General features: G+C 41.0%; 1 protein-coding gene across 2 annotated transcripts in view; it reads left to right on the forward strand.

Annotated features, from left to right (window-relative positions):
• Window positions 1–15,671: 15,671 nt before the first annotated feature.
• Window positions 15,672–19,332, forward strand: part of ntn3.S (netrin 3 S homeolog) — an 82,117-nt gene continuing 78,456 nt past the window's right edge. For both annotated transcript variants that reach the window (XR_001933440.2, XM_018239222.2), the window contains exon 1: window positions 15,672–16,124. The gene's annotated coding sequence lies outside the window, so the exon portion shown is untranslated. The remainder of the gene's footprint in view (window positions 16,125–19,332) is intronic.

Genomic DNA, 19,332 nt, shown 5'->3' on the forward strand with positions numbered 1-19,332 from the left:
AGGCAGGATGTGGGTAGGGCAAAGGCAGGACAGGAAATGGGCGGGAGGATGGAGATCAGAGTGCACCAGGCAGATTTTTTTGCAGAGGTCCCGGCGCCACTGCACAGCACAATACAATAAACAGGTGGATGTACTGAACATATAGATTTACACACACAAACAGCAACCAATGACTGATAGAAGAAGTAAAGATGGCCCTGCAAAAAAGAGCTTACAATCTAAAAGTATACCTGCCTATTTATCAACAACTGTTTATTAAATATAAATCTTCAGTGAAATGTACCCAGTACATCCCCAGTAGGCCATTCCGATTTAATGGGGGACATAAACCCACTCACTCAAATTAAGCGTTTGCAATTTTACATTTATTTTACTGATGAAAGAAGGAAAAGCATTCGCTTCTGACATTTTTTTCTGGCCACTACCATGGCAAAACAGCAGGGGGTGTTCAAGTTTCACATTTATGATACTGGCAGTGCTAAACCACAGTCCCGATTTCCACCATTAAAGTTCAGTAACCCTTTAACTACTAGTGGTCCATCTAGGAACAACAACAAACGTTTCCATTCATGTATGGTAGGTGATAACATCATAAGGTTTTTGCATTCTTTTAACTTTCTTGCTAATTGGCAGAGAAAGGGTTAAAGCGGAGCCTATTGCTGTGTTCCCTATACACATGGGGCCCCTCAACAGCCACTGGATCTGCTCTATTAATGTCCCTGGTTATGCTGCAAAAACAAAAAATTATACTGGAGGATTTTGAACCTGGGCAGCAGCCAATCAGATTTGGCTTTCCCTGTCTTATTTGCAGCTGCCTGAAAAAAGTTAAACACTAACTGGCTGCCATGCGTTTGGTGGATTCCCCATAGTGAATTATGGCTATTTTATATATATTTGTTAGTACAATGTTGCTGGTGTTTTACATTCAATATTGTGGTGTTTGTACAAATGGCCTGTAGATGTCACTGTGCCCAGACTTAAGGTGGCCATACACGGAGAGATCCGCTCGTTTGGAGATGTCGCCAAACGAGCGGATCTCTCTCCGATAGGCCCACCGCAAGGGTCCTACGATCGGATCCTAACGAACGGGAACGGGCGGTCAGATTGTGGGACCGCATCAACGAACAGATGCGGCCGCGATCCGACAAGATTTTTAGTCCCATCCGATCGAGATCTGGCCGACTTTCGGGCAGATCTCGATCGGGGAAGCCCGTCGGGGGCCCCCATACACGGGCCAATAAGCTGCCGACTCTGTCTGTCTGCAGCTTTTATCGGCCCGTGTATGGCCACCTTTATACTGTGCAAACTTCATACAGCTTAAAAGTGAAAGTTACTGGTGTGTAATGCCTGCATGACTCTGCTAACAAAGCACTGAAACAGAAGTTGGGGTTTTAAAAAGACAGTGACTTAGTGTATCTATGTATGCTTTTTAGCTGTTTTCCTGTGTGCTGTCAGATATAAATAACTATACACATGGAATCAAGTGCAGATGTCAAGCAAGAAGCCAAGCCATTCTGTGCATGCACTGAGTGCCCTTTGGCACTGAAAGGGTTGAAAGAGACATTCCTCAGTCACTGGTGCCCTTCCAGATGGAGTTGCCCCCTCGCTGTAACCAGAGCCGGCCTGTACTGTGTATGTATGTGTGGAAGGCACAGGGAGAGAAGGCAGAGTTTTCTCTCTGTTTCCTGGCACTCCCTAGTCTGATCTGGGCCGAGACCCATTTAAAACAACACGCCTTATGTGTATGAGAGCGCGTCTGTAGAAAGGGTCTTAGGGGGAAAGAGGAGAAAGAGAGAGATGGACAAAGACCCAGAGAGAGAGGTGGAGTGGGAAAGAAGTGGGAAGACAGAGAGCGATGGGGGGAGAAAAGTGACAGACAGACTTTGGGTGGCTGGACAGAGAGCAGCAGAGGTGACGAGACAGATGAGCACAGCATTAACAAGTGCGGAGCAAAGAAAGAAAGATATTTTCTGACAGTTTCCAAAATAAACTGTCTGGTTTCATGCTGCAGCTTTGCAGAAAAGGATATGTTTTTTTTTTTTGAGTATTAAATCCTTGCTCGCTTTGCATTTATTCACTCAATATGCAGCCCAAAAGGGAGCAGACCTAGGGGTTTATGCAGCGTGCATCTCCCTACAGGCGACTATCAAACAAAGTGGAATTCACACTGTAGATTTAAGGGCAACAAATGCCACACCATAACGTTTAACTCAATTAGAGGACATTTTAGGCTAATATCGCACCTGGTGCCAAATTGGCCAAAAATGTAATGTATAAAGACTAGAGTGACTGCTTTGCAGCTCACTTGGTTTCCACTGATTGGATACCAGGCAGTAACCAATCAGTGACTTGAAGGGGAGCCACATGGGTCATAACTGTTGCTTTTGAATCTGAGCTGAATGCTGATGATCAATTGCAAACTCTCTGAATATTTATGTTCCATTCCTTAATGTCACGGACTAACTCAGAGTTAGAGAGCTGAAAAGCAGGAAGTAGTGTTCTGGCTATTATGTGAGACATCCAGTCACTCCAGCCTTAATATATTACATTTTTGGATAACTAATTATATTAGAAACATTTTTGATTTTGCACAGCCTATCTATTTACCCAGTTTTAATTTTACACTGAACTGTTCCTTGAATTAACCTTACACAGAGTTTGCTAAGCAAAGAAAATGCTGATGGAAAAGGAAGGGATTGAAGGAAAGTATGGGATATGTCAAACAAATGACTGACAAAAGACACAAAGCTGATTGTGCAGCACAATGCCTCCACCCAAAGCACAGGCCACCGGAGCTGTACACAGGTGCTCTGACCACTCATCTGGTTTCCCAACACACAGAATAATGCTGGCGGTAGCCATTTACACCTTCTGCTAATTTTGTCAGATGTTTTGGACAATGATACAGATTAAAATTATAGATACACAAAGCGCTATTTACACCTTTCAGAGAAAAATGGGCTTTTTTCAAGGGACCCCTACCAAATCTTTTTAAGCTTTCCCCAGGAGGGATCAGATGAAAGCTAGATAAACACATTCCCTTGGATCTTTTTATCATGGCAGTTGAAGTGGACACTTTGCAGGTGATAAAACCCATGACAAAGGAGGAAAGTCAACACAGGTGTGCTAAGCCCTTCTTTCCAAGGGCCTGGCAAATATCAAGGGTGATTCACTTAGGAAATTGCACAAGAGAAGTTAAAGAAATGGGTCATTATGTGTTCTGACATTGCACCATCAAACCCAACATTATGGTTAAAGGCACACAGTTGTAGGCACATTCAGAGCTGAGGACAGTTCTCCACTTGGGATAACCCCATCCTCATTCTCTTGGACTTGTTTGGGGTCAGCCATGATGTCACTAGTGACATGAAACACATGGTGTAAATGCAGGCAAACCCTGCCATGTTTATTGCATATAGTGCCACATTTCAGGGGCATGTCCTACAATCATGCTGGAGGAAGCAATAAACAATGCATGGTTTGCCCTCATTTGTACCTTGTGTTACATAGTTACATAGTTAAATCGGGTTAAAAAAAGACCAAAGTTCATCAAGTTCAACCCCTCCAAATGAAAACCCAGTATCCATACATAAACACATTGACCCCTCCATATACTTACATAAACTATATATACTCATACACTAACTATAGATCCTAAGATCAAAATAGCCTTGGATAGTATGTCTGTCCAAGAAATCATCCAAAGACATTAACTGAATCAGCCATCACAACATCACCCGGCAGTGCATTCCACAACCTCACTGTCCTGACTGTGAAGAACCCCCTACGTTGCTTCAAATGAATGTTCTTTTCTTCTAGTCTAAAGGGAAGGCCTCTGGTAAAAAGGTCCCCTGCTATTGGTCTATAAGTGTAATCATGTCCCTTCTCAATTGTCTTTTTTCCCAGAGAAAACAACCCCAACCTTGACAGTCTCCCCTCATAATTTAAGTCTTCCATCCCTCTAACCAGTTTAGTTGCACTTAGTCTCTGCACTCTCTCCAGCTCATTTATATCCCTCTTAAGGACTGGAGTCCAAAACTGCACTGCATACTCCAGATGAGGCCTCACCAGGGACCTATAAAGAGACATAATTATGTTTTCATCCCTTGAGTTAATGTCCTTTTTTATACAAGACAGAACTTTATTTGCTTTAGTAGCCACAGAATGACACTGCCCAGAATTAGACAACTTGTTATCTACAAAGACCCCAAGATCCTTCTCATTTAAGGAAACTCCCAACACACTGCCATTTAGTGTATAACTTGCATTTATATTATTTTTGCCAAAGTGCATAACCTGCATTTATCAACATTGAACCTCATTTTCCAGTTTGCTGCCCAGTTTTCCAACTTAGTCAAATCACTCTGCAAAGTGGCAGCATCCTGCATGGAACCTATAGTTCTGCACAATTTAGTCTCATCTGCAAAAATAGAAACAGTACTTTCAATGCCCACCTCCAGGTCATTAATAAACAAGTTGAAAAGGAAAGGACCAAGTACAGAGCCCTGCGGTACTCCACTAACACTGATCCAATTAGAAAATGTTCCATTTACCACCACTCTTTATAATCTATCTTTTAGCCAGTTCTCTATCCAGGTACAAATACTATGTTCCAGGCCAACATTCCTTAATTTAACCAGTAACCTTTTGTGTGGCACTGTATCAAATGCTTTAGCAAAGTCTAAGTAAATCACATCCACTGCCATCCCAGAATCTAGGTCCCTGCTCACCTTCTCATAAAAGGAAATTCGTTTCCAAGATTGGCAAGATCTATTATGCATAAAACCATGCTGGCACATAGTCATAGTATTATGATTTGCAATGAAGTCCAGTATATTTTTCCTTGCGGATCCCATTCACCACCATGTTCACCTTAAAATTAACTTTTAATATGATGTAGAACTAGATATTCTGAAACTATTTGCAATGAGTCTTCACTTTTTTATTTTCTGTGTTTTTTTTTTAAATTATTTGGCCCTTTGTTCAGCAGCTCTCCAGTTTGCAATTTCAGCAGATATCTATTCCTAGGGTTTGAAATACCCTAGCAACCAGGCCCAGGCCCAACCAATCTGGATAAAATTCCAATCCTGTGATAGTAAAATAACCTAGTGGTCATAGGAAGCTATTGTACCCATTCTCTATTATTTTTCCCTATTTATTGCCGATTATTATTTTTTTCTGCTTGTTGCAAAGTTACAAAGTGTTACTTTTCGTAGATATTATTGGTTCAAATTACTTGCTGTGCCGTCCATCACTGTGTCTCCTATTTGGAGGGTACAAATCAATATATTCAGGACTCAGAAAATATAGAGGGTCACAAAATGTAACCAGGCAATATATTTGTTGCAATGTGTTTAGCTAATCTGCCGTATGTCCATATTTTAACCAGCAGATGGTGCTGTATAGCTTTTCAAACACTCATTGGGCAAGAAAACTAGGCCATTCCAACCTAGTTCATAAGTCTACTTGTAAACAAATCATGGGGCCGATCATAATGTTGTTTCTCATTTTATACCACGCGTTCCTTTGCCTAAATCAGCCGCAGGTGCCTGCACCCAAGCCAACACGACTGTATCTGCAGGCAGGAGAAGGGCTGATTATCCATAAACCCCCAAATTTCAGGATGGCCACATAGACTCCATTATAATCTAATGTTTTTTTTAATGATTTCCTCTTTCTTGTAATAATAATAAAACAGTACCTCGTACTTCCCAAATGTCCCGGTTTTAGAGGGACAGTCCCTCTTTTGACAGCTCAACCCGCAGTAACTCTTTTTTCTCTGCAATTAACAGCCAGAAAAAGAAAGAAGAAGAAGATGAGATTTGTCGCTGGGACGACTTATCTCCCCGAATCTGCTTGTGTGGCCTGACCCTTAAGGGCAATTCACCTTCATTAGCAAAACTGTAATAACAAAAAAAATATATTCAAACTTTCATAACCTACCAAATTTTGTAAAATGGACATGGTAATTAGCGGGTGTGTCCACAAAAATGGGAGTGGTCAAAAAATCACCACGGTAAATGTGCCAACTTTTTTGTCCCTCTTTTTATTTCCAAAATGTTGGGAGGTGTGGAACCTTGTACTTGACCTCAGCTAAGATATAATTAATCCTTACTGAAGGCAAAACCAGCCCACTGGGTTTATTCACGTTTAGATTATTTTTAGCAAACATAAGAAATGGAGATCGAAATTATGGAAATCACTATCCTAAGAAAAACTGCAGGCCGTGGGCATTCTGGATAACAGGTCCCGTACCTGTATTACCCTCTAAACATGTTCAGTTTTATACAGTTCTGTTCTCCATTCATCTGATTCAGTATGTGCTTTTCTTTATATTCCTTCCACTCTATGGAACAAGCAGAGTAAGGGTGGGACTCAAGTCCTATTCATTCCATCAACAATCTGGCCAAGTACAACCCAATACAACGGAGAAACCACCAATATTCCAAGATATACAACTGTACCTCACTCCATACACAACAATATGCAAAACCTGTCATCGAATATCAATCCTGGATGCCTGCCTTAATGCCTGATCTTGCAGTGCCTCACTATTTCAAACATTCCACCCACCCTTCCTTACAAGAAGCCCCGCAATGTGCCAGGAATGGTTGGCCTCTGCTGTAGCCTCTTGAACTCCAAATACTTCCAGAAAAACCCACCTTTTCGTGGAAGTTTAACTGACAGATTTGGCGTCAACACAACTCACTGGAATCTGCGTTGAACTATACAGACTCTGGTCTAAAAGTCACAGGGATGATTGTCTTTTCCATATACTTTATTGTTTCATGATCTGGTCAAGCTTCTAGAAAGTAAGAAGGGCTTTTATGAACATTACAGAGCTCGTCTTGCTTGGTGACTATGACATAAATCATATGGACTCGAGGCAGCTTTCCCAAATGACTGCTATGAGGAGAGTCTTTGATTTGTATGCTGTTGGAGAGGGTGATTTATGTCCCCACCGGGCCTCCTCGCCCCCTGCATTTACACATCACCCTCGCACGGATTACAGTAGTTGCAGGAAAATGCTGAGGGCTGCCTCTGAAAGGAGATTCCTAATTTTAGATACCTCTGACTCATGCCCGACCACACAAGATGACGCTACATATTTAAAAACCTTTCAAAGAGCTAAGTGTCAGTCTCATCACACCTGTCACCGGCATCGGAAAAAGTGTCAGGTTCTGGGCCCTGAAGGCGGCTATGGACATACGAGCTTTCCTAATGAGTTGAACAACAAGTATATAGGAAGTATAGGAACATATTAAGTTGAAGATGAGGTTCTGTTTACTCAGTACGGCACAGAAATGAATGCGGTTCCCAGAATCCTCTGGGGGGACGCATACAATGTAGGCCTTCAGATCAGTACAGGTGGCCAGGTTGTGTTATCCAAACAAGGCCGGCTTGCTGAGCAATGTGTGCCACCCTTTCACTAATGAGCTTTTCCATTTGCTTGGTATTAAAGTAGCAGACCAAACAACACAGGGTAGAACTGTAAATAGTGACATGCTGTAATACTACTCTCCCGCATGATGAACGTTGTTCAAATAAATTAATTGTATGGGGGGGGGGAATGTGTGACTATTTTGTCTTGGGATCCATGCTTAAAGGGATACTGTCATGGTAAAAAAAAAATGTTTCAAAATGCATCAGTTAATAGTGCTGCTCCAGCAAAATTCTGTACTGAAATCCGTTTCTCAAAAGAGCAAACAGATTTTTTTATATTCAATTTTGAAATCTGACATGGGGCTAGACATATTGTCAGTTTCCCAGCTGCCCCCAGTCATGTGACTTGTGCTCTGATAAACTTCAGTCACTCTTTACTGCTGTACTGCAAGTTGGAGTGATATCACCCCCTCCCTTTCCCCACCAGCAGCCTAACAACAGAACAATGGGAAGGTAACCAGCAAGCAGCTCCCTAACATAAGATAACAGCTGCCTGGTAGATAAAAGAACAGCACTCAATAGTAAAATCCAGGTCCCACTGAGACACATTCAGTTACATTGAGTAGGAGAAACAACAGCCTGCCAGAAAGCAGTTCCATCCTAAAGTGCTGGCTCTTTCTGAAAGCACATGACCAGGCAAAATAACCTTAGATGCACCTACACACCAATATTAGAAATAAAAAAAACTTGCTTGTCCAGGAATTAAATTTTAATAAAGCGAATAATTTGCAGTGTAAAATGTATAATTTAAAAATACAACTACATCATAAAAATCATGATAGAATCCCTTTAAGGGTCAGAGGACACAGGCAGATTTAAAGAGATTAGTCGCCTGGCGAGGAAACTTCGGGTGACTTCGGAAAACGAATCATGCCGAGTGCCATCCCGCTGGCGATTTACATTTTAGCTGGTGGGGAGGCAGTTTGGGGAGATTAGCCGAAGAAGAGGGGATTTGTCACTGGGCAACTAATCTCCCCGAATCTGCCTGTGTGCCCTGACCCTAAATCTGATATGGTCCTGTGCTGCAGCATGTACAAGAATGTGGAATATGCACCCCTTACTATACACAGATTTCAGTAGCACATACCTTCTAAGCCATACCCAAATACCACAGAAACCTACTTTTTTCTGTAATAACCTCAAACTCTCCCATCTAAAATAAATCTTCTGGTTGCCCACTGTGCACACACCCGTGACATTTGCTTCTCTTCATTAGGGATAAATTAGAAAGCCCCCTTCTTCTCCGTGTACAACACAAATACATAACAAATCTCAATTGTCTGAAGGAAATGGCTCAGCCATCCTTACCTTGCAGTAGTCACAGAGCTGTAATGCAGGAAGCATAAGTACATGCAGGGTGTGCCATTGTGATATCACCATATCTGAACCCCATTTGTGCGATGGCTATCTAGCAATTGTGACAAGAGAAAGATGGAATAAGAGAAGCTTAAAGGCATAAATATACCGATGAGCACAGTTTGGTTTATATTCATTAAACATGACATATTAGCATAGATGTGTATTAAGGCACTTGAAGAAATACAAGCCATAATAAAGGAACAGTAGCATCAAAAAATGTGTTGTAAAGTAATAAAAATATAATGCAGTGTTGCCCTGCACTGGTAAAATTGGTGTGTTCAGAAACACTACTATTGTTTATATAAATAAGCTGCTGGTGTGAAGAGGAGAAGATACTGTATATTGCTTGCCTCTACAAAACCATGCTCCATGAACATCACATGAACACTAGAATAAATTCTGATCACATTATAGCGCTTTTGATATGGTCTATAAGAAAGTTCCAACTCCAATATGTAAAACATATGCAAAAGATGAGTCAGGGCTGACAGCAAGAAGCTTCAGTCAGGGGCCCAAGGCAGAGAGGGTTGCAAAGAGGCGGGACTTGTGGGAGAGTGGGTGGGGTTTGGCTGGATTGTGGGCATGGTTTTAGTATGTCTGGGTGGGTCAAGGGTGTGGGTTGTGCAGGCATGGGTGTTTTTTCCATTGGAGCCCCATTCATCTGTTTGCAGGGCCTCTAGCCATGACTGCAGGTTAATTATATGCTGGGGGAAAAGGCCATGCAAACTTAATAATAGTATAGGGCCCAGTGATAGTCTAGGTTTGAATACTCTAAGGGCATGGACACACATGTGGATTTTTGGGACACAGTCCGTGCCATGGTTTTTAAAAAAGTTGACTGCCACATAAATACACTAGCGTCCTGTGCAATCGTTGGAAACCACAAAGCCTATTTCAGTGTTTTTTAAAAATGATGCAAAAATCCACGTGTGTCCATGCCCTAAGCACACAAATAGCAAGTGGCAACCACCAGAGATGCAACTACATCACCAACCACTACCCTTGTTAGTATTTATTTATTATTCATTTTATAAATAATAAGTAGGGTGTCATGGGGCCCATGTACCTCCTGGGCCCTCCTGCAGCCTCAGGGTCTGCTTCCTCTGTAGTTACGCCCCTGGTTCAGGAGCTGCCATACTGGCGGCTCTAACAAATACATTTAATGACTGACTGTAGGAAATCAGTGGCCAAATGGTCACAAAACTGCTTGGCTGGATTTATGTCACAAAGATCTTTTTAACTAAAGCTGGCCATAGACGCACAGATCCTATCGTACGAATCGAGGATTCGTACGATTTTCTGTTCGTGTGTGGAGAGTGCCAACATCTTTCGTCTGGCGAAGATCGTTTGATCGATCGGACAGATTTGATTTTGACCCGACTGATCCCGCCGGAGCACATTGCGCATCGTAATCGGATCCGATAAGCACAGTCGCCAAACTAGCGGATCTTTGTGTCTATGGCCACCTTAAGACTCTTTCAGGGGAATGTAATAAAAGTCGCAAAGAGCAAAACAATTCGCACCAATAAGACTAAAAATCCACATCTCGCAATGTAATATTGTTCCTTAAACTGTTATTGCATTGCGAATTTTCATTGCGCATTGCGAATTTTAATTGCGCACTCATAAGAAGTGCTTGAAGGTGTCGTAATCTTTTGGAGCAAGCAAACGACTTTTTCAGTAACTGATTCTACTGATTGACTTTTTTAGTAAGAAGATTTATTACATTGACTGCGCATTGGCGCAAACTATAAAATTCGCAAACGGTCTTTCACTGTCGGAAGTGGTCGCTAAACAGTTTCCAGGCTCGCAAAAGCTATATTAAATTCGCACAAAGCAAAATTTGTTCGCGCAAAGGCATAACTTTTCGCATTGCGAATAGTTTTTCCGTTAGCGATTTTTATTACATTCCCCCGTTTGAGAATTAACTAAATGAGGCCATAGACGTAGAGATCCGCTCATTTGTCCGAAATCAAAAGCACATTTAGTTCCACAAATTTTATGACAACGACGGGGATTACAGGTCTGTCTTATTCCATAAAGTGCAGCAATGACCTCATTCCCAGAGTGTCAGAACAGTGAAAGGCACATAAAATATAATGGTAATATATTGATTAGCTATGTGATCATTATATAGATATATAGTCTCCCATGCATCATCTAGTTTCACAACGTGTGTGTGTTCAGGGGTGGACTAGAGAGATCTGCAGACACGGCTTTTCCCAGCCATGAGCACATCCACACCATTAAATCATTGAGTCGCCCATACAAACTGTCCTGGAAGCAGAATTGGAGCACTAAAGCTTCCTAGAAATGGTGAAGGGAGTAGTGAATGGAGGAAGAAGCAGGGGGACAGATCAGCATTCACAAGAATAAAATTATTTATTTGACTTTTTTGTTTTTTTGCAACACTGTCCCCAGTTTGAGTCCCTGCCCTGGCACGTCCTGAAGGAATGAAATACTTGGGTTTTTTTTTCGGCCGGACCTATGTGGGTTACACCGTGACACAATCCCCTCTATGTTTGTTTGAATGAGGGCAGCATGTTTCATAAGTTCTTTCTCCAAACACATTCTTTAAATTTCCAATAAAATGCTCACATCTGGCTTCTTTTTTCTTTTCTTTTTATCACAAAACAGTTTTTGCGCTAGAAAAAAAAATACCAAGGCCCCTTTTAAAAAAAAAAAATCGTTTTTCAGCACTAGGACCACGCTGTGAAAATGATCCAAAAAGTCTACTTTTTTTTTTTTTCACCTTTCAGCTCAGGCCTGGGAGATGCATTATGACATAGTTTTGGTGCAAAATCAGACTAATGCACTGCTAAGGCACAGTTTACAATAACATTGTCCGTTGCCCAACCCACGACATGGAACTGTGCCCACGGAACAAAAGGAACCAGCACAAAAATTCTCAGTTGTCAGAATAAAGCTGAAGATATAGTCCTGAAGATGCAAATGTACATTTCTCCGACTCCCCCCCGTGTATAAGCTGCTGGCAACTCGCTTTCTTCTTGACCTGCAAACACCAAGCTAATTGTTACTAATTCCTTGTTTAATTATGGAAATCCTTCTCCAATAGGACAGTGTAGAAAGAGGGGAAAAAAGCCCATTAGCACCTTGTACAAAGGACTCTACATAAGTGTATTCACAGGATTCACAGTCACACAATCAGTTTCCTCTAGCATGGGGGAAGACATCCCAGTCGCATATAGATATATATGTGTATTACAGAAGGGAATCCACATGGTTAACCGCAGACTTTTTTGGGTTCAAGCTTCCAACATTAGGTCAAGGCCTTACAGATGCAGGTATTGGATCCGTTATCCGGAAGCCTGTTATCCAGAAAGCTCCGAATTAAGTAATGGTTGTCTCCCATCGACTCCATTTTATCCAAATAAACCAATTTTTTAAAAGTGATTTACTTTTTTTCTCTGTAATAATAAAGCAGTACCTTGTAGTTGATCCAAACTAAGATATAATTAATCATTATTGGAAGCAAAACCAGCCTATTGGGTTTATTTTATGTTTACATGATTTTCTAGTGGACTTAAGGTACGAAGATCCAAATTATGGAAAGATCTGTTATCCGGAAAGCCCCAGGTCCCGAGCATTCTGGATAACAGGTCCCATACCTGTACAAGCTTTGCTATTTAAATCAGATCTTGAAGAAGATTTATGGCAGCAAATACTTGCCCCCCCCTTAAATCTCATCATACCTTTAAAGCTGGGCTTCCACGAATATCTACAATTGCAAAAACCCCTTTATCCCACCCTAACTGGCCTTTAGGCTGCCCAAACCCAATCTGCTGCTTTTGGCCTTCTTTCTCCACAGTTTGGAGACCACTGCTTTAAAGGGGTTGTTTACTTTTAAATTAATTTTCAGTATGGTGTAGAGAGTGATATTCAGAGACCATTTGCAATTGGGTTTCATTTTTTATTATTTGTGGTTTTTGAGTTATTTAGCTTTTTATTCAGCAGCTCTCCAGTTTCCACCATCAGCAATCTGATTGCTAGGGTTCAAAATGCCTTAGCGACCATGGATTTGAATTAGAGACTGGAATATGAATCGGAGTGGCCTGAATAGTAAGATTAGTAATAAGGGGCGGCAAAAGTCGCCTCTGCCAAATTTCTGTTGTTTAAAAAGGAAATTCGGCTCTTCTAGTGCAGCGAGCGCAATAGCCCCTCCTCGACCCGCTCCGATGCTAAAAGTAAGAAGCGCAAAGCGGGAGGGGGGACGGCAGCAGCCCCTGAAAGGCGCTTGCATTTGGGGTTCGTATTCAACTTGGCAGAAGACCAAGGATTGGCTTGATCCAAGATTCAGTAGTTTCCTACCAAATACACCTAGAAATGTTTATCACTGGTGAATGGTGTTGGGTTATTCACAATTATAGGCTTCAGCCTATTGGTAGCCGGCTTGAAGGTATAGAATACAGTCCAAAAAGATTGTGGTGTAGGATTTACTATGTTAGAGAAGACTGGATGCAATTACTTTAACTAGACACACTCACAACTTCCCAGATGCACCACAATGTTTTTTTATACCACTAGACGGCCCTGTTCTATACAGTGGTGTAACTAAATGAAATTGGGTTCCACAGCAAATTCAACTTGGGGCCCCAAAACTTCGGTAAATTGACCATATCTACCGAGATGTATTGAAATTGTGCAATAATTAGGGCCCCACTGGGCTCTATACACTCCTAGCCCCCCCCCCCCTCGACCACAGGGTCTGCTTCCTCTGTAGTTACACCCCTGGCTCCACAGAAGCTCAGTTCTGCATGTGAAAAGGTAAATATACACAGGGTGGATGTTCTGCTCACACAGTAATCTATAAAGATATATTGGGCCAGATTTACTAAAGGGCGAAGTGGCCGTCGCTAGCGAAAATTCACCTGAAATCCCATCTGCAGGAACATCGCCAATTTACAGGTGTAGAGAACAATTCGAAGAAACCATCGCTAGCGTAGTTTCGCGCCCTATCACCAGGTGAATTTTCGCTCAGGTGAATGTTCGTTACTCCCCAAATTCACTAAAATGCAAATACAGAACGTTACCTCTTTCGCCAGAGCTTCCTTCCCCACATTAGACCTGGTGAACTGATAAAATGAAGCTACATCCTCCTCATTCTTCTGTTAGGGACATCATATCCTGTATGCCGGAAAGTCATAAAAATTATTTAAAAAACGCTAGCGTTTTTTCATATTTTAAAGCGGAATTGTCTTTAAAAGTTATAGCTATTAAAAAATTGTATTTTTGCATTTTTCTTTACCATTTGAGGGGCATGTCCGATTTGTTTTAGGGTGGGCTCATGTTTAGAGCATTAGAGGATCTCTTTTGTCTATTTTGCTTTCTTGGACATTTTTAATACAGGTATTGGGTCCGTTATCTGGAAACCCGTTATCCAGAAAGCTCCGAATTACGGAAAGTCTGTCTCCCGTAGACTCCATTATAATCAAATAATCCAAATTTTTTTAAATGATTTCCTTTTTCTCTGTAATAATAAAACAGTACATTCTACTTGATCCCAACTAAGATATAATTAATCCTTATTGGAAGCAGAACCAGCCTATTGGTTTTATTTAATGTTTACAGGATTTTTTGGTAGACTTAAGGTAAGAAGATCCAAATTACAGAAAGATCCCTCATCTGGAAAACCCCAGGTCCCAAACATTCTGTATAACAGGTCCCATACCTGTAAGAAGTGGCCCGCCCTATTCAAATTGACCTAAGCGTAAGAGTACTAATGAAGTTTCGATAGGCAGAAAAGAACGTTAGCGAAAGATCAATATAAAATTCTCGCGCTGATGAATTTACGCTAGCGAAACTTTACCAGTGTTCGGCTGCCGAGACTCAACTACGCATATTAGTGAATTAGCGTAGTGATAGAGAATTTGCACCTGGCGAAGAGTGACATATGTCACTACCAGTGCAGCATACCCTAAGCCAGTGATCCCCAACCAGTAGCTTGTGAGTAACATGTTGCTCTCCAACCCCTTGGATGTTGCTCTCGGTGTCCTCAAAGCAGGGGCTTATTTTTGAATTCCAGGCTTGGAAGCTAATCTTAATTGCAGATATATAGTACAGGTATGGGACCTATTATCTAGAATGCTCAGGACCTGGGGCTTTCCGGATAACGGGTCTTTCAGTAATTTGGATCTTCATACATTAAGTCTACTAGAAAATCATGTAGACATTAAATCAACCCAATAGGCTGGTTTTGCTTCCAATAAGGATTAATTATATCTTAGTTGGGATCAAGTGCAAGCTACTGTTTTATTATTACAGAGAAAAAAGGAAATTTTCATTATAATGGAGTCTATGGGAGACAGCCTTTCTGTAATTCGGAACTTTCTGGATAACGGGTTTCCGGATAACGGATAACAGATCCCATACCTGTATATAGTGCCAAGTAGAGCCTCCTGTAGGCTGCCAGTCCACATAAGGGCTAGCAAAAAGCAAATCACATCCCTTATTTGGCACCCCAAGGGACTTTTTCATGCTTGTGTTGCTCCCCAACTTGTTTTACATTCGCGGGTAAAAAAGTTTGGGGTTTCCTGCCCGTCATGCTATCTTTGTGTTAGAGCTGAGTGCAATAAAATAGATTCACCTAGTTGCACCCACCCCGCTGGCAGGTGACATGCCAGAGAAAAACATATTTCAAAGCAGGTTGCAGTCATCTGCACCATCCCTATTTAATGGTTGCCTTTCCTATGGAATCATAGCTCTCCCCTATTTTTCTCCTTGGCGGTGAATATCTGAAGCACACTCACACACTTGCTGGGGACCCCCCTCCTTTCACACCGTCGAGCCTCGGAAGGAGTGATACTTCAGGGTGGGAGGGGGGAGGGATAACTAAAGAAAAGTGTAATGCCTTGAAGTGGTAGAGCAGAGGAAGCACAGAGCTATGTAACACATCTCAGGCTGCTCTGCATAACTCAGCATCTACCAGGGTGACCCTTTTAGCCCTTACTTGAGATCTCTCTCTCTCTCTTTTACCCGCTGTTCCTTTAATTAACTCTCAGCACCTTATTTTCTCCCTGCTTGCCCTTTACTATATTCTCATCATTCCTCTATTTTCACCCCTTTTTTCTGATTTTTTTTTTCCTCCCCTTTTCTCCAGCTCACATTTTCCTGTGCCTCTGGTTGCACTATAATAGCAGGGACATTTGCAGGCAGTTATAAAGGGAAAAAAAGCAACTTTTCAGTGACATATTGCAGGATAACAGCATTGCAAACCTATTGGATGTTCCCTTATACTACCCCGGATAATACCCCTGAGCTGGAACGGAGGATTGAAGAGTAAGAGGAGTACCTGTCTTCTAACTGTAAGTCCATAAATAAATTCTGTCCCTTGGCTGACATGTAAAAATTTTCCCACTTACCGGTAAGTTAGAGAAACACTGTATCGGCATTAAGGTTTATCAGTTCAACTAATTCGGGAATGGTAGCAAAATTGTGAATATATGTCTGTACATACTGAATGTTCCTTAAATTCGGAGTTCTTCTAATGCTCAGATCACCGGTTGTATAGTCTCAATGCAAATACAGTACATTGTTGCCATCCAATTAATTTCAGCCGTTTAACTATCATAGCTTTTCCCAAATTTCTAGCACAAATTCTTTTTATTTATTGATTTGTTTTAATTTCCCCCTCCCATAACGATTATTGCTATAATGCACTGCAGATCATTGGGAGAGTTAATAATACTTGCAGAAATGATCTCTGTCAACTGTTTCCATGTCTAGAAAAGAGAGGGACTTTTTCTTTACGGCTGAAAATGGATTTTTCTTTTTTTTTGTGGGTTGAATCATTTTATCAAATTTAAAATAAAAACAATTGCATTGACCGGCCTTCATAGTTTGTGATTGAATCCAACTGCAAGTGTTGTACGTATTATATATATCGCTGAACATTCCCTGGGCACAACCTGTTAAACTGTACAGCTATTTCTATGATTTGAGTTTATTTGCCAACTGAAGGGAGATAAACCCAGTTTGGACGTTTTAGAAAAGACAGTGGGATGAAGAATTTCTAGATCTAGGGAGAATACAGACAATATTGCGGGGGTTCACTAGAAACCTATATACAATTTGCCCTGCGCATTTTACAAGTATGGGATCTATTATCTGAAATGCTTGGGGTCCTTTTTATATCTTTATGCTACTGAAACAATGTTAAATATTTAAAAACCTTATAGGATTGTTTTGGCACCAGTGTGGATTTATGCAGTTTTGTTACCATCAAGCACAGGTATGGGGCCCATTATTCAGAATGCTCAGGATCTGGGGTTTTCCAAATAATTTATATCTTCATATTTAGGAAATCATTTAAACATTAAATAAACCCAATAGGCTGGTTCGGCTTTCAATAAGGATTAATGATATCTTAGTTTGGATCAAGTATCTGGTACAGGTATAGGATCCCTTATCCGGAAACCCGTTATCCAGAAAGCTCCAAATTACAGAAAGGCCATCTCCTTTATACTCTATTTTATCCAAATAACCCACATTTTTAACAATTATTCCCTTTTTCTCTGTAATAATAAAACAGTAGCTTGTACTTGATCCCAATTAAGATATAATTAATCCTTATTGGAAGCAAAACCAGCCTATTGGGTTTATTTAATGTTTACATGAATTTCTAGTAGACTTAAGGCATGAAGACCCAAATTATGGAAAGATCCGTTATCCGGAAAACCCCAGGTCCCGAGCATTCTGGATAACAGGTCCCATACATGTACTGATTTATTATTGCAGAGAAAAAGATTATTTCATTAAAGTGGAATCTATGGAAGACAGCCATTCCGTTATTTAGGGCTCTCTGGATAAAGGGCTTCCGGATAAAGGATTCCCATACCTGTACATGCTACTATCCTATTATTACAGATACAGAAATATAATAATTACTATAAGTAATGGCCTTCCTGGATTTCAGAGTTTTGGATAATAGGTTTCCAGATAACAGATACCATACGTAATATAAAAGATTTGTAACAGTACTAGCCAATGGTCAAGCTGGAGATGGATTACTGGTGTTGCACTGGGATGTGCAGCCGTTGCCATTTGCAGGGAATGGAGTCTTCAAGTGTTCAACAACAGTCATTTCCAAATCAATGCTCTTTCTGTCCCCCCCACTTTGACTGGGTCAGTTAACACCAGATTAATAAGGTAATAGGCTTTATTAACGAGGGTTAAAATTATATTCGTGAGAAATGTATTGTTTTGGATGGGCCTACCATGAATAGAATTTAAACACCAGTGAATGGGGGTTAATTGAATCTACATAATGAATGACAATAAAAAGATAAAGAATTATCACTTTCCAGTGGAAAGTGGACTGTCCATTTCCTTTCCAAAGCAAACATCTTTGCTCTCATTCCAAGGGCTAAATGCATATTGTGAATAGCAAGGGCTAGGGTAAGGGCACACAAAAAGATTCGGGGAGATTTAGTCGCCCGGAGACTAATCTCTTCTTCGGGCGGCTAATCTCCCTGAAAAGCCTTCCCACTGGCTAGAATCTAAATCGCGGGTCGGACGGCATTCAGAGCGCTTTGTTTTCTGAAGTCGCTTGAAGTTTCGGGCAACTTCGGACGAATCGATCCGAGTGCCATCCCGCCGGCGATTTAGATTCTAGCCGGCGAGAAGGCTTTTCGGGGAGATTAGTCGCCCGTAGAAGAAGCGATTAGTCGCCAGGCTGCTAAATCTACCCGAATCTCCACGTCTATCTCTGCCCCTAAAGTCACACTATCATATTAGCTGAATGGATCACCGACAAAATCGGGGCACCACCATAACATGTCAGCGGATATAATTGGCAACTATGGTATTCTATTATCTCAGTTTTGCAGGAAGTTTCCTTAAACATATTAATTTCTTATTTATTATTAATTAAGGGATTTGTTGACAAGCCCAAATCTGTTTTTGTCACTTCAGTTTTACATAGAGGGCAATAGAGGGATGTTCTAGACAGAAATGAAACCCAATATTTAGCCAGTGGGTAGGCCGTCCCTTTATCTCTTCTTCAGACTGATTATGAGATTAAAAATATATTAACGGTGTAAAGTAGTCAGAAAGGGAGTCTATAAGGCTAAGTTAACAGTGACTATGCAATACACTGCAAAATTTGTCATGTACAAATCATTTATATATTCAGATATTTATCTGGACAGGACCAAATCTATTCTGTTGTATAGATGATGAATAAATAAGATTACATAGATAGAATTATAATATGGATTAACATAGATTAAAGAAATGTTGTACCAGCGTTAACGTCAGACGAGTCCATTAGGGGGCGCTGCTCATCAGTAACTAGGTTCCAGAAACAGCCCTCGATGAAAGCTGCAGGGTTCATTTATCTGTTACTTCGAATATCATGGCGAAGGTTTATTTTTTTATTTCATTCCAGGAAAAGAAAGAAAATTCATCTTTAAAATACAACTGGAAATTCAGCAAAATAAGGCAAAACCAATATTCCTGTTTCCCTAAATGTAATACCAATACCCCACGCTTTCAGCTGACTTGTGGGAAATC

The sequence above is a fragment of the Xenopus laevis genome, chromosome 9_10S (assembly GCF_017654675.1).
Source record: "Xenopus laevis strain J_2021 chromosome 9_10S, Xenopus_laevis_v10.1, whole genome shotgun sequence".
NCBI lineage: Eukaryota > Metazoa > Chordata > Amphibia > Anura > Pipidae > Xenopus > Xenopus laevis.